Source organism: Peromyscus californicus, unplaced genomic scaffold (assembly GCF_007827085.1).
Source record: "Peromyscus californicus insignis strain IS unplaced genomic scaffold, ASM782708v3 Scaffold_19__1_contigs__length_69161282, whole genome shotgun sequence".
NCBI lineage: Eukaryota > Metazoa > Chordata > Mammalia > Rodentia > Cricetidae > Peromyscus > Peromyscus californicus.
In genome coordinates, this window is record NW_026294491.1 from 1,429,301 (window position 1) to 1,442,868 (window position 13,568).

A 13,568-nucleotide genomic window follows, 5' to 3' on the forward strand; every position below is an offset into this window, starting at 1 on the left:
ACGGAAACGCCAACACATGTGGTCGGAGCTTAAGGAAGCCTGAGCCCAGGCTCGACTCAGCTCAAGCGGGAACACGTGGCTGGATTTAAGCTTTTAGCCAGAACGTGGCTATGCTTTCTCTCTCTCTCTCTCTCTCTCTCTCTCTCTCTCTCTCTCTCTCTCTCTCTCTCTCTCTCTCTCTTTCTCTCTCTGGTTTCGGACACTAGGTAGTGGTTTTGAAATTCCCTTGGATCTCTACTGTTCTACGCAGACTTGGTAAGTCAATTAAGATATCAGATATTTTAAAGGAAACTAATTAAAAGAGATTTTTTTTAAAAAAATGGGTTTTATGTGTACATTGGAAGAAAATTGAGCTTTGTTTGAAATTTTAGGCAGTCTGACAATGGAACAACTATATGAGAAGATTAATGTTGATTGAATTATGCACATTATTACTTTTCTTATCCTTATTTTGCTATTTAAAAAGATAGTCAATTTAAGTGCCAGGATAAAAGTTTTAGAAAAACCTGTTAAACCTATTAAAATGAATTATAGAGAAATTCAGATTCAGACAGAAGAAATTAACAGTGAAGTTGTTTCAGGATTGGATTATAAGGTTACAGAAAGAAAGAGAATATGTTCATTAAGTATATTCCAAATGAGTGCAGTGTGGGTAGGAAGAAGAAAAGAACCACCAGCTGTACAGGGCAGTGGCTGCAGGTCTCTATTTTGAACAAGTACTTGTCTTTAAAGAGTTTCTTTGTGTGCAGTTTCCTGGCATGCCATTCAGTCCCTGTGGACAGGAGTCCAGAGATACTGATGGCACAAATCTCTGGGAGATTATCATGATCCACTCTCCATATCATTCCCAGTGTAGGCAATCCTAATTTTTTGCCATTGATTCTTTTAAATGGGAATGGATTCCATGAAATGGAGACTAATGCTGCTCATGAAGCTGTTTAATGCCCCCCCCTTTTTTTTTTTTTTACTAAATTTATTCTCTAAGAGTATATTTACAAAATTATCATATTGAAACAGGACATGGTGGTTGCATGCCTCTAATCCCAGCACTTCAGAAGAAGAGGCATAAATATCAGGAGATCAAGACCATCCTAAGCTACATGAGATCGTGTCTTAATACAACAATAACCACGATAAAAATAAAAATTCACGCCAGGCAGTGGTGACTCATGCCTTTAATCTCAGCACTCGGGAGGCAGAGCCAGGTGGATCTCTGTGAGTTCAAGGCCAGCCTGGTCTACAGAGTGAGATCCAGGACAGGCACCAAAACTACACAGAGAAACCCTGTTTCGAAAAACCAAAAATAAATAAATAATAAAAAAATTAAAATTCATATACTAATTGTACACTTCCGACCTGTATAAATCACTTGCTAAATTTGTGCCACCTCTTATAGACATAGATAAGTAGACATAGTTTACAGCTTCTCAGAAGGCTTGTATGTCATGGCACACACCTCTAATGCCAGCACTTAGAAGTTAGGAGGGGGAAAATGCAGAGTTCAAGGATAAGAAACCCATGATGGAGGAGGACACACGGGCACAGAGAGAATCTTCATGGAATAAACTGGGGAAAGTCGGGTAACTGCTCTGAGAAGAGATGAGTGAGGTCCAGAATTCTCTGGTTTATTAGTAAAGTAAAATAGGAAAATTGGAGAGCAAGAAAGGGTGGGAGTGTCCTCTTTCTCTATATTTAAACCTGAAACTGACCAAGAGATGAATGAACCTGGAGACTCAGAATGAGTCACTAGGTCTGTTTGCTCTTCTTTCCACTGTGGCCATATTTAACAGATGTCCTTTCTCTGATCTTTCTACTGTCCTTGTGTTTTATTTATCATTGTATTGGCCAATTCTAGCTTATTACAGTTGTCAGAAACCAGGCTGTGACCCTAAAATGTCTGATGACAACACCATGGAGATTCCTTGGTAAAGGGTCCATGGGCCCTGTAGGACAGTGAAAGACATACCCCTGGTGCTATCAGAAAGTGGGGTGACCCTGGGGAGAATGATTGCAGACTCAAACTCAGTACTGGAAAAAAAGGTCTCATTCCCTGTAGATACAGAAAACAGAAACAGATGAAACTGGGATGCCCACTTCCTTGGGACAGAGGACAACAAGACAGACAGCCACAGTCCTCTAGAATCTATAGGGAATAGACGGGCCTTTGTCAGTAACAGCTGTCTGAAGTGGTGAGCGATGACCAGACATATCTGAAAACATTAGCAAAGTAAAGTAGGAAATTTTACAAACCAGAACAAGGAAAACATCCTGAGTTCATAAAGGGGATTTGTGTGTCTATAGAGCATCCCCATCCTGTGAGAAGGAGTTACCAGAGCCCTGATTAAGACAAAGAGTTCCAGAATATCACCACAGTTTTAACATGAGGAGTTATTTTGGAGAAGCTGAAAAGATGACCCAGGTGGAAGGAGACTGTGTGAAAGCCCAGGGTGTTCTGATCAACAACTGTGCACAGCCCAGACCACACTTGACTCCACACTTGACTCCAACTGCCACAACAGGCAATAGACTTGGCACAGCACACATTAATTCCATAAGATTCTGAGCCTTTATTTTCTCCATCACCTTTTACTCGTCTCTAGGACACCCACTCTGGCAAGGAGTTGCACGAACATTAAAAAAAAAAAAAAGCTTAATTAAGGACAGAAGCACCTGGAGGTGGTGGCGCATGCCTTTAGTCCCAGCACTCCAGAGTCAGAGGCAGGCGGATCTCTGTGAGTCTGAGGTCAGCCTGGTCTACAGAGCTATTTCCAGGACAGCCAGGGCTACAGAGAAACCTTGTCTCAGAAAAAAACAAAACAACAACAACAACAAAAACCCGACAGAAGCGTGAAGTAGTAGCTCATTGAAAACTACACTAAACTACAATCAGCAATTGGGGTTTCCCAGCCCTGACGCTATTGGAAGAAGAGAGATGACTGGGGAAGAGACAAAGGTCAGGGTGGGGGTGAGGCCTGTTGTTGCTCAAAGCTCAGCTGAACTCGTCACCTGCTTACATTTTGCTCAGAGGAAACAGACACGTAGCCACCATCACATAGAAAAAGAGAAGGCATGAGGTCTTGAAGCCACAGTAGGAAAAGGAGAAACCAGAACAAATCCTGTTAGACTCAGTCCAGCTGTCTTATCCTGTAGAAGAAAAGAACAAGGAAGAAATCCAGATCAGTGTCTTCAGTGGTGACGTTCTGAACAGCCCGTCACACACTCAGACTGTCCCAATCTCAGAAGTGCCCACACCCCAGGGTTCTATCCTCTGACCTCTCCCTGTCTCACACCAGGCCCTTTAGGGTGTCACTTTTTAAAGCTGGAACAGAAGACTGGACATCCTAGGAACTTTACCCTCCCCACCCCCAGTAGGAAAGTAAAATAAGACCAAGTCAAAGCCTCTGAAGACTGAACTGATGAGGAGCTGTGGGCTGGCTGAGAACCTCCATGGCTCCTGTATACACTGCCACAGGTGTCTCAGAGATGAGCCCCCAGTACAATAACTGGCAAGCTTGAACACAGCTGCCTCACCGTTTACCCCTGGGAATAATCCCTTTTATTACAGCTCATGGAGGCAGCAGGATCTTGAAGGCCTAGAGGGATCTCCTAGTCCTTATCTGAAGTTTCCAGAACTGTAACTGCAGATCCAGAGAAAAATGAGGAAAACTGAGGGTAGATTGTACATGAGGAGGACTAACTGGACTCCTGGATATGTGTTCTACGTAGGAACCTTTCCATATGACCTCTGAGAGCTAAGCATCAGGTCTCTGCCATCTCTATCACTGCAGTGATGAATCTGTGTATTATTTGCTTCACAATAGAGTCAATGTCAGCACATCAGAACAAGACTGAATAAGCAACTGTGTGGAGGAATCTTTGCTCTCATGTGACAGGGCACACTCTCAGTTGGACTTGATATTCCCATGGAGACTTGAACTCAGACCCTGCCCTTTCCTTACCTTTAGCCCTCCTCTTCCATATCAGAAAAGTCACCACAGCTCCCATAAGCACAGCTCCAAGAACCAGGCCAGTAACAATTGTCATGACAGGGACAGAGGGCTGTGGAGGCTCTGACAGAGAATGGAAGGGACAGTGAGTCCTCTGAGCTCCAACTATCAGTCATGACCCTGCTCCATTTCTCCCAAAGCCTTCCACTCTCTCTGTGATAGGCTCTGTGCTCACACCCAGTCCTTACCCCATCTTAGGGTGAAGGGCTCAGGCATCCAATATAGTGGGTAGCCATTCCAGCTTTGATCTGGAAGTTCCAAGCCCCACTGAGGCTTTGGCAACTGTCACGCCTACAAGGTGGGGCCAAGGGAGGTGCCTGGGTACCCGAGATCTGGATGGGCCAGCTCTCTCTGTTCCTGGATCCTTGACGGTGGAGGTTGACCGAGCAGAACTCCAGAGAACACCACTGGACTGCGTGCAATACACCTTCCCCAAACCCGGAGACGTACCTATCTCTTCATTTGTAAGTTATCCACTAAATAAATCTTCCTTTTAACTACGTGGAGTGGCCTTAATAATTTCACCAATAGCATCCCTTCATGATTCACATGACATGTGTATCTCTGCTCCTCCCCAGAAGGCACCACCACAGCTGCCCACTTTTGGAAGGTCCCATCCCCTGCAGGCCTGGTGTCCATCATCTCCATGTCCTGTGTCTGGTTGTTCCCATCCCTCTTCCAGATCAGAGTGATCTTAGCAGGGTAGAAGTTCAGGGCCCAGCATCTCAGGATGATTTTCCCATCAGCTCTGGTCTTATGAGTCACATGTATTTGTGGGATCTCTGAGGGGAACAAATTGGAAAATTCAGGCTTTTTGCATTCTTCCTGGGGCTCCATCAGTGCTCATGTAACCTTGTTTTGAATGATGGGACAGTTGACTTAAAGGAGAGATGCAGACCCCACACATCAGCCTAATCTCAGGATAAGGATAGGGTAAACTATTCCTTGGAAAGCTCCAGATTCAGCATGAGCCAGCACAGAGGAGGATACTCTGGATCTCCCTCTAGGAATATGGACTTCTGGTTCTGACTGGATGGGTACTGAGACTCAACAACACTGGGCTCAGACCTCCAAAGTACATGGACAGAAAACAGGCCTGAGAGAGCTTGTGGTCCACAAAGCAAGTGGAAGGGTATTGCTGTTTAAATGAAAAACTCAAGTGTCCTGAGAGAAGGCTTAGCCCTATGATGCAGCGATAACGCCCGCGCTACCACCACCCGTTCACCATGTCCGAGAGAGGGGCTGCGGGTCACTTGCCTCAGCAGAATGCCGAATGCCGTTTATTGAAAGAGGGAGGAAACCTTAAATACAGGCTTACAGCACAATGGGAGAACCCCAGAGGGCAGAAGTTCGCTACAGAACGTTCTACATTCTTGCATCTAAGCTGTTAACGCCCAATATGCAGGATACACAGACAAGGAACTTCCCTTAAGCATTCAGGAGGGGGGATACTGGCAGGGAATTAGCATAGGGATGACATCTGGTCAAGGTCAGCAAGCAGGCAACGACTTTACTCAATATGGGAGGAGACCAGGGCCCCTACACTATGAGAGTCCCTCTCTTATTGAATTAGGAAACCCATGACACTCTTCCCCCTTTGATGCAAGACTGAGTTCCTATTCCAGCTGCTCCCTGCTGAGGAGGAATCCTCAGGAGACAGGAGCTCCAGTCTCAGAGCAGATGAGGCAGTATCTGTACTTACCTGTTCTCAGCAAAGTCTCCTTCCCTTAGTCCAGCTGTGAGAGGAGCAACTGCACACATTGCTTCTCCAGGTAAGTCTTCACCACTTGTGAAAAGTCTGACTCCTCCCACTCAAGCCTGAGCATCTCAGCTGCCTTGCCAACGGAGGTCCAAGTGCTGAGGTCCTCATTCAGGGTGATGTAATCGTGGTGGTTGAAGTTTAATTCAAATTGTTGGTGACTGGAGTACATTCCAGACAGCAAATCACAGCCATACAGATTCTGAATTGTGTGATATCCTGGCCAAGCCCTCACTCTCAGCCACTACCACAGGCCAGGTCCCTTGGTGTGGCCCTCCAGTGGCTCTCTCCCTCCCTCTCTCTCTCCCCCTCCCTCCTTCCCTCTCTCCCTCTTCTTTCTAAATGGCTGGATTTGGACTTACACTGCACAAAAAGCCAGGTCAGTGTCCCAAGGCTCTCTTAAGCCTAGTCTCCATGGGTCACATTTCCCTGGGGTGAATCTCAAACATGACACACTAGGGCCACCCCATTGGGAGCTTGAAATTTGGGATTTCTGATTTGGGCTCACTCACCAGTTGAACTATGGTTGTAGATATTGAGCATTTTCTTCAGCCTTTTTATGAACACTTGGGTTTCTCTCAGGGCCTGCTCTGTCCTCCACTCCCAGTACTCTGGCTCCTGCTGATCCACCCATGGTGCACAGTGCTCCAGCCTTGGAGGCTCTTCTCTACTGTTGAATCTCTCAAACTGTGTGTCATCCACAAAGGTCACAATGATGAACTGGGGCTCCACAAGGCCAGGCCAGGTGAGGAGAGTTTGGAAATAGTTCAGCCAGTGTGAACCTAGGTGAAGTAAGCCTTTAGATCTCGACACCCCACTTAGCATCCTATGATGCTCCCCACATTCCTCCCAGGAGAGCAGGGAGCAGGGACAGGGGATAGTATGTAAAATAGGTAAGGGACAGGTCCTGGCTGGGTTAGGGAAGAGACAGATCTTCCTGTACTACAGCCCAGGGGTGAATTCATTTTGTCTTCCAGGTTAGATCCTTTCCCTCCTGACACCCACACTCACCCTATAGATGCCTGGTCAGGGCCAGGTTGGCCAAGAGCAGCAGGAGGAGAGCCTCAGGGACAAAGGTCTTCATCCTGCTTGAAGAGTGGACACTGAGTCTCTGCTAGTCTGTGTTCCATTTATAATCTTGATATGGATGAGGCTGATTAGCTTCTCTAAGAATTCTCAATGAAGCATTGAGATTGGGACATGGAAAGATGAACTCCTGGCAGAGGAGTTCTCTAGGGTCCTGCTTTCCTGGCTCAGACCCAGCTCTGGGACCTGGGATCCTGGGAGCAGTGTCAGGGGAAAAGTTGCTTATTCTGGTCTTTGTTGCCCTTGTCCTGGTCACAATACCCTTCTGAGTCCAGCCTAGAGGCCCCTGAGTGTCAGTTCTCAAACTTTGACATGTCTATAGAGTCTTGGAAGTTGATTGGCCCTCAAAGGTATTAACGCTTGTGTGGATTATACCTATCTATGCTCACTATGTTAGGAACTGAGGATTTTGAAACATTTGCTTTATTGAATACATTAATAATAGAGTGCATGTAAGCAGAATGTTTACAAAAGGGAACAACTATTTTCCAAAATATGATATGGTGAAAATAGTAGATGTTTCTATGTCTGCCTGTCCTTTTCCTCATATTTCTTACTAGTGACGCTTTGGATTCTCCTTTTTAACCTTTTAGTTTTATGTGCAGTGTGGGAAATGCAGCTTCACTGAAATACGCAGGAAGGATAATTTTAGATTCATTTTTTATTTTATATATATATATATATATATATATATGTTTGTGTGTCTATGTGTTTGTGAATGTTGGGATGCAGTTGTCTGTGGAGGCCAGAGGAGGGTGTTAGAAACCGTGGCGTGTAATGCACAGGAGGTTGTGTGCTCCCGAACTTTCAGGATTCCAACCTTGGTGGTTCAAACAATGTAGCCATATCTCTAGCCAAAGGGGTAAGATTTTTATTGACATCTTCAGATAGTATCACTTTTGTTTGAGGGTTGGGGAGGCTCATCAGGCCTCTGTGTCCTGAGTGCTGAGATTGAAAGCATGGTTACCACACTAATGTAAACCTCTGACTCTTCACCGAAGACACATTCTCCATATCACTGACAAATCAGCCAACTCCCATCCCAAGGTCCTTTTTCTCCTTATGACCTAAAATAACCAGGAATCAAAGGCTTGGACCAGCCAAGAAAGCAACATGACACTGTGGCACAAAGAATAAGACAAAATCAGGGACCAGGAATAGACATTTCAGTGAAGGACATAGGCCTCAATTCCCCATTCCTTCTTCGAATATGTCTATCATACCAGCATCTGGGATTGGAACAGAAACAGGAGGACAGGGATCAACCTAAATCGATTCATCCCCAGACAATGCTCATAGGGTACCAGGCCCAAGAGTTGGGTCTACTTGAGGAAGCAGGGATCTAGAAATGCTGCTCCCAGGAGTTAATCTTTCTACTACTCAACCCACCAAGGTCTCTGTCATTCCCTTCGGAGACTAACACTCCACACAACACACAGGATGAGGACACCTGTGCCCTGCACCCTCCTTCCGGTCCTCACTGCTCCTCACAGCTTCAAGGACCATGACCCTGAAGTCAGCAGTGAGGGGTCAGAAGCCTCTGCAGGAGGGAGTGAGGGTGAATCGTCAGAGAAGCTGTGCCTCGCTTTGCCCATCACATCCTCCCTGCTCCACCAACTGGGTGGTTTCTGCCCAGTTCCCTTCTCCATACTGCCGAGACCCATCCCCCACCCCCACTCCTCTCCAGGTCCAAGCTTCAACAAGGTGTTCCAGGAGGAGGATGAGGTACATCCTCAGGCTCACACCTCGCTGCAGTATTTCTACACCCTCTTGCCAGGCGTGGCCTTCTGTTGCTGCTATGTGGATAATACTCAGTTTGTGGGATTCCACAGAAACAGGACCAAGCCATTGGAGCCCTTCATGGAGAAGGAAGGGTAGGAGTATTGAGGGAAACAGACACAGAAAGTCCCAGAAACCACACAGGGTTTCAAAGACAAACTGAAGAAATTGCTCGGCTTCTATAACCAGAGTTCTGCAGGTGAGTGACCCTGGTTCAAAGGTCAGGACCCCTCCATGTCCTGACAGACAGACCCAAGTCACAGCTTGCCCCTTATCATCAAACTGACCTGTGAGACTCTGGAACCTGGAGAGACTCGGTGACCAGACCCAGTTCTGGGTGCAGTTTAGGGTCAAAAAGGTCTTGGGGCAATTGTGTGGAGGCTAGTCTGACTGCAACGGCAGGACCGGGGTATCATACTCTAAAGAATGTACATGGCTGTGACGTGGGCACAAAAGGGTGCTTTCCCTGAGGGTACTGTGAGCTTACCTACCCTAGTCACAGATACAGCACCCCAAGGAACCTGAGCTCCTGGACTGTAAACGGCCAGGCAGCTCAGATCCTCAGGCACCATGAGAGGAGGATGATTGGCATACCAGCTGAAGACTTACCTGCAGAGGAGGTGTATGGAGATGCTCCACACCCTGCGGGGCACTGGGTATGAGATGTTTCTGCTCAGAGGTAAGAGGGGCCACGAGGAAATGCCTCCATTTTCTCTCACACTGAGGCTCATGTCTCCTAAGGAGACATGTTGGGATCACCTTGAAGACTGGTCCCATCCTGCATCAAAGGGGGAGAGGGCTTCAGGGTTTCCTGATTTAGCACAAGAGAAGGACTCTCCAGAGGGCTTGCCCTTCCCAGAAGAAAGTTCAAAATCTGTCTACCAACCAGCAGTTTCCTTCAATCTGCAGCTAACCTCTCTAGGGCCTGATCTCTACCCAAACACAATACCTTTGTAGTTCTGGCTCCACTGTGGTGGAGTCTCTCAGATCCCACCCAGTCAGAACCAGAAGTCTGTTTTTCCTAGAGGGAGACCCAGAGCCTCCTGCTCTGTGCTGGCTAACAAGGATTCAGAAACTTTCCAAGGAATAGATTGTTTAGGTCATGAATGTAGGCTCCTGTGTAGAGGCTGTATCCTTCTCTATCCCAGATACCCCACTCATTCCAGTGATGATCACAGAAGCTGAAACCCCAGGAAGAATGTCAAATGTCCAAATTTCCCATTTCTTCTCCCCAGACTCCCCACAACACATAAGACCCATCAGGTCACCCTGAAATGCTAGGCTCTGGGCTTCCACCTGCTGAGATCACCCTGACTGAAAGAGGAATTGGAACAATGATACCCTGGACATGGAGATGGTGGACACCACCAGGCCTGCAGGGTATGAAACCTTCTGGAAGTGGGCAACTGAGGTAGTGCCTTCTGGGGAGGAGGAATGTTGTGGGATATCTGTAAACTGTGTGAAGATGTATTGCTATGATTGGTGTAATAAAAAGCTGAATGGCCAATAGTTAGGCAGGAGGTATAGGTGGGACTTCCGGGCAGAGACAGAACTCCAGGAAGAAGGAAGGCAGAGTCGCCAGCCAGATGGGAGGAAGCAGGAGGAATGAGATGGAAGAGAGGTAACTGCCATGTGGCAGAACATAGATTAATATAAATGGCTTAATTTAAGTTATAAGAGCTGGTTGAGACAAGCCTAAGCTAAAGGTCAAGCTTTCATAATTAATAATAAGCTTCCATGTCATTATTTGCAGACTGGCGGTCCCAACAAAAAAGTAGCACTACAAATGGCGCCCAGCGTCCAGCAGGTCAATCTACACAGGGCCTGAAAAGGCTGGGGAAGTTGCAAGCAGGCTAGGTGCTCACGGCAGGCAGAGGCACGGCTCTTTTTTTTTTTTTTTTTTTTTTTTTGGTTTTTTTTTTTTTTTTTGGTTTTTCGAGACAGGGTTTCTCTGTGTAGCTTTGCGCCTGTCCTGGAACTCACTTGGTAGCCCAGGCTGGCCTCGAACTCACAAAGATCCGCCTGGCTCTGCCTCCCGAGTGCTGGTGGCGCACGCCGGTAGGATTTGCTGAAGGAGACGGCTCTTTTAAGAAGCCCTGCTACCGAGCACTTGAATGGGGTTTATGAGCAGCGGGCCGTGCACTACTTGGTAGCGGGAGATTAAGTAGAAATGCCTACGGCAGCATGGACCTAGAAACTTCCCAAGCTAGGGCAGATAGACAGTTCCAGGCCCTGGCCCATAGGCGTGGGGCTCCACTCTCACCAAACCTAAGTGGGTGGAGCCAGGTGCCAGGCCATGTGCTAGGTGGAACCATGTGGCCATGTGGAGGAGGGCTTAGCTGCCACTGAGCAGTTTAAGGTTTGGTTCATGCATCAAAGACCACTGCAAGTGTGCAGCTGCAGGTGCTTAAAAAGTCAGGTGCGGACCGTGTGGGGGAAGGGAGGGGCCCAAAACAGATTGACCACACAGCCGCTATTACAGGCTTAGAGGCCCAGACACAGCTTCTGGCAGGCAACACCTGGACCCAAGAAAAGCCATCAGCTGACCCCACCCAGTGGGGTCTGCATCTAAGGGGATATACCTGACATTCCAAACATTCCCTATACCCCTAGACAAATGTCAGCCAATCAAGGTCCTGAACCCTGGAAATCCCCTCACCCAACCTCTGCTATGATAAAAACCCCACCCTGCCTGGGCTCTGGGCTCTCTGCTCTCACTGCTGCGTTGGACAAAGAGTCCAAGCTCTGAGCTTGAAAATACAATCTCTTTGCTTTTACATACTGGATTTGGTCTTTTGGGGGTCCCTGCAATCTGGGCATAGCAACCAGAAAAAAACTCTAAACTGTATGCTTAAAAATGTGCTTAGGTGGGTATAAACAGGTGTAAAAATAAACAAATACACAAATAGTTTAAAAATAAAGTCTGCTTCCTACCTGGACTCTCACAAAATGTTTTCTTCCCAAAGGTCAAATATGAGGAACCTCTGTTCAGGCTGACGGTAAGTACTGTGGAGTCTGATCCTTGAGATTTGGATAGAACAGCAGGCAGGAGTCCACGGAGGAGCTCAGGCTACCATTACACACACACACACACACACACACACACACTCACACACACACGCTTAGTCCCATCTCCTGTCAGGTCTGATCAGGTCATGTTTTGCTTTTTCCCAGGCAAGACCAACGCTAGGACGCAGAGGCTCCTGTCAAAACTTTATAAAGATGTGACCCTGCAGGGCCTGTGGGACAGTAATCCTGATTTCAGGATTGAGACAGTTTGAGCATGCGATGGGCTCCTCAGTGTCACCACTCACAGACACAGGTGTGAATTTATTCCTTGTTTTCCGTTTTTGTTTTTATTTTATTTTACATGATGGGACAGAGCCTTGTGTTGGACTCAACCGTAGAGGATTTGTTCTGGTTCTCCCTTTCCCACTGTTCCTTCGAGAGCTCCTGGCTTTTCATTCTGCAATTGGCATCGGACTCAGAGTATCTGTCTCCCATCAGCACAATGTTCTCAAGGGAGGAACCCAGTCCAGCCCAGAGCACTGAGCTCTCCCTACAGTGAGCCTCACTGCTTCTCAGCCATCCCTCTCTTTCGGCAGAGGCTAGCTTAGAAAGCTCCATCACTTACTGAACTTTAGATTTCATTGAACTACAACTTCATACTTCCTTCTTGAAAGGAAGGATGTGTATACTGTTTTTGCAATTTCTTGCCAGGGTAGATGATGGATTCATGTACTAAAAATGAGTAAAATCTATAGAGAAAATGATATTCAATAACCTTATAGAATCTGTGTTTGCTGCATTAAATGCATTGTCTTTGGAGACAATATAGCGGCAGTGTGAAACCGAGTGCATCATAAACAGAGGAGGAATAGATGACAGAAGGAGAGCTGTGCGGGATATAAAGTCTGAACAGTCTCACCTGCTTGCTGCTTGCAGCCTTGATGCCCTCGGTATTCCTTCCTGGGTTCCTAGATATCTGCTGCATCCCTGGGCAATCCTTTGCAATTTCACATCGCTGAAGATGTGATGTGGCAGTCCACATCACTAGGCACACTAGTCCACACTAGGCACCCATGGGTCAGGTCTCAGATGCTGCTCACACTCTAGCCATGCCCTTGGCAGTCTGAATACTGACCTGGCCTCTATGAGGACCTTACTGACATTAGTGAGCACACACTCGGCACCTGTGTCAATGGTCTGTGCAGACTCTGGTTCTGACAAGATTTCTACCACACTGAATTCTGCATGGTCTGATTCAAAGTTTCTTCCTCACTGTGTATGGGAACCCTGCCGGGTTTCAGTATGTAGTCCCATGCATGGGCTCTGACCGTCCCGAGAGTGTGGTTACTGGAGGGTCTGAGGCTAAACAGCTACCAGCTCAGCAGAAGTCTTCGGAAAACGGCACTCGGCTACTGCTCTGGTTGGGGACTGAGGGGAGATGGTTTTCCAGGATCTCTCCTGCTGTGGATGCTTGCAACTTTCGCCTCCCTTGTGCCCTCTCTCCCACCTTAAAATATCTGTTACTGAGAGAGCAATGGAGATTCCCAGGGGCCTTCTGTCTTTCCCATAGCTCCAGTCCCTTCACTAGGAGTGGAACCTAGACCCACCAATCCCTCTTCATGAACTCAGGACTTCTTCCTTCTGTTTTGTTAGGTTTCCTTTTATACTTTGCTGATAAGCTACAGGATTCTAGCCATCACTCACTACTTCTGATAGTTTTTGTCCAAATCACCCCAGCTTATTCCGGGCAGATTTTTCATGTGTTCCGATTTTTTTTTTTTTTTTAGGTTTTTCGAGACAGGGTTTCTCTGTGCAGCTTTGCGCCTTTCCTGGATCTCGCTCATCTAGACCAGGCTGGCCTTGAACTCACAAAGATCCGCCTGCCTCTGCCTCCCAAGTGCTGGGATTAAAGGCGTGCGCCACCACCG

The 13,568-nt window shown here is 47.1% G+C and overlaps 1 pseudogene; it reads right to left on the bottom strand.

Moving 5' to 3' along the window:
* Positions 1 to 669: 669 nt before the first annotated feature.
* LOC128114200 (H-2 class I histocompatibility antigen, Q10 alpha chain-like) lies at positions 670 to 10,514 on the bottom strand (annotated as a pseudogene).
* Positions 10,515 to 13,568: the final 3,054 nt, after the last annotated feature.